Source organism: Cetorhinus maximus, unplaced genomic scaffold (genome assembly GCF_964194155.1).
Source record: "Cetorhinus maximus unplaced genomic scaffold, sCetMax3.hap1.1 HAP1_SCAFFOLD_4701, whole genome shotgun sequence".
NCBI lineage: Eukaryota > Metazoa > Chordata > Chondrichthyes > Lamniformes > Cetorhinidae > Cetorhinus > Cetorhinus maximus.
Genome location: NW_027600602.1, coordinates 10,001 through 12,731, shown reverse-complemented (window position 1 = coordinate 12,731; position 2,731 = coordinate 10,001). Strand labels below are relative to the sequence as shown.

General features: G+C 61.1%; 1 non-coding gene across 1 annotated transcript; it reads right to left on the bottom strand.

Moving 5' to 3' along the window:
* Positions 1 to 1,560: 1,560 nt before the first annotated feature.
* On the bottom strand, positions 1,561 to 1,714 carry LOC144678574 (5.8S ribosomal RNA). Its single transcript, XR_013576132.1, has one exon. It is a non-coding gene; the product is annotated as a 5.8S ribosomal RNA (ribosomal RNA).
* Positions 1,715 to 2,731: the final 1,017 nt, after the last annotated feature.

Sequence of the window (2,731 nt, the reverse complement as noted above, 5' to 3'; positions counted from 1 at the left end):
ACGGTACTTGTTGACTATCGGTCTCGTGCCAGTATTTAGCCTTAGATGGAGTTTACCACCCGCTTTGGGCTGCATTCACAAGCAACCCGACTCCGAGAAGAGCCGATCCCGACGAGCCAGGGGCCGCTACCGGCCTCACACCGTCCTCAGGCTAAGCCTCGATCAGAAGGACTTGGGCCCCGGAGCGTCGTCAGAGAAAGGTCTTCTATACGCCACATTTCCCGCGCCCGCCAGGCGAGCGGGGATTCGGCGCTGGGCTGTTCCCTTTTCACTCGCAGTTACTAGGGGAATCCTTGTTAGTTTCTTTTCCTCCGCTTAGTAATATGCTTAAATTCAGCGGGTTGCCACGTCTGATCTGAGGTCGTAGCCCAATAGGCGTCACCGGCCGGCCGTTAACCTCTCTCTCTCTCTCTTTACTCGGAGCCACGCGCGGCGCTACTCTGCTGCCGGCGATCAGGGAGGAAAAACGGGCTCGGCACAATTCTCTTCCAGAGCCACCGATGGCAGTGTCCCGATGTGGAAAGGGAGCACCACGCACAGTTGGGGGTTTTGAAGTGCAAGGCTTTACTCGGGGGAGTGAGTGAGAGATTAATAAAAAGAGAGAGCTGCGAGATCGGTGGAATGGCCAGACCTAGCGAGCCGTCACCACTGAGACCCCCCACGGGGGATAAAGAGTTGCGGGACCGGCGTGTGCAAGTGGCACAAGGCATCAGAGGCTTGGTGCGAAGCTGCGACCGTACCCGGGTCCGGTACGGTGACGAGAGCAGGCAGCGAGTGACAGGAGGGCCGAGACTGCGTGCCAGGCACTGACTAAGGTAGGCGCTCACCAGACGGTAAGGCAAGTGGACGCGAACACCCCCCCGCGGCGGCGGAAGGCCGGCGCCAACGACGTGTGCAAGGAGACTGACCTCCAGCGCAACACGAAGCTAGCGGCGCAAGCCAACTACCACCCCAGGTGCACTCACGAACCAAATGCCACCAACCGCCGAAGCGAACACACACCACCGGCCAGAAACTCAGGCAAGCGAGACCAGCCACTGTCAAACGCGTCAAGCTCCCCTTCACCACCTACGGTACAGCCTGCACCTGCAACCAGGGATACCAGCACGACAGGCACCAATCACTCGAACCGCACAACGGAAAGCACCACAAACCTCTCTCTACTGCGCTCTCTCTCTCTCTCTCTCTCTCACTTCTCTTTCGGCCGATGCACTCAGCGTGCCCAACAGCGTGCCGCATCTTTCCCAAGACACCGACAGAGGGTCAACCCTGGCCCGAGCCTGGAGGAGCAAGCAGCCCCCGGCAGCAAAGCAGTCACATTCGTTATTTTGCAACCCGATGACAGCCGTGCCGGGAACGATAGGCGGCTGGGCCACTAACGGTTCCACGTCTCATTCGTTCGCCCGGAGGCCGAGACCGAGGCCGTGGAGACCGAAAGGTCAAACTCTCCAAAAGGGTGGAGAACTCTGGGTCTGCACTTAGGGGGACAGAGAGGACCGGGCCTCTGCGACACCCCAGCCGCGCTCTCGCTGGGCAAAGCGAGTGCGATTGATGGTCAAGCGACCCTCAGACAGGCGTAGCCCCGGGAGGAACCCGGGGCCGCAAAGTGCGTTCAAAGTGTCGATGATCAATGTGTCCTGCAATTCACACTAATTCTCGCAGCTAGCTGCGTTCTTCATCGACGCACGAGCCGAGTGATCCACCGCTAAGAGTTGTACAGAGTTTTGTTTTTTGGAATGGATCCTCCCGCGAGGATGCCGAACCCGGACCGCGCCGAACGCTCCCCGACATTTCGACGGGAAGCCCCATCCGACGGCACGGCCCCGGCGAGCCGAGGCACGCCGATTGAGTCCATAAATCACAATGCGAGGGGCATTTGACAATCGGTCAGGGCGCTCGCGAGGCGTTTGCGTGGCGGCCAGAAAGGAGAACGCCGGAGCAGGGAGCCATGCCGTCACGGACCGCAGCCATCAGAGGCAGGAACTCTGACGCCACCGTCTGCCGGGAAGGTGGAGAGAGAGAGAGCTAGAAGGGAAGCCAACGACGCGCTGAGTGGGGTACAAGCCCCGCAGAGCTGCCAGCGATGCCAACTCACCGAGACCCCGCCGGCAGGGTGGTGGAAGGCACAGCGGGCGCAAAGCGGAGAGACAGGTACATTCTCTCGCACGCTGCTGGCGGACCCAACCGCCCGCTCAATCTCGCTTCCCACAGGGAGACACGCGAGTCTTTAAACCGCCGCCCCCAAGGCGACCAGCCCGCGGGAGCCGGAGGGGGGACGTCTAGGTACCCTGTACCTGCGAAGGGAGGGTGACTAGTAAGACGACCAAAGTGTCACCGCGGTGGGAAAAAGCCGGGCCTGCATCACCGTCTCAGTCCCTGCGGAGCTCACAGTGGCCGCTCGCCGAGGTCACGGCGACGTGGCGCCTGTCCACACCCAAGCCCGCAGAAGCTCCCTTCAATTCGACTGCGGTTGTAGTGATGGCCAGACGCTGGCATGGTCGCGGCAGCAATGCTCCACGCCAGCTGGAGGCACGAGCAGCAAGAAGAAGGTCCCTCTCTCATTTTCTCTCTCCCTCTCTGAGTGGTTTTGTCGCCCACCCGGTGGCGGCAGCATCATCATCAACGAGACCAGAGGACGAGCGGTTGGGACTCGCAAGCTGGGTGTCGCCCAAGACGAGGCAGAAGTCGGAGAGAGAACGGGCACGCACGTGGGTCACGAGCAGCTTGGCCT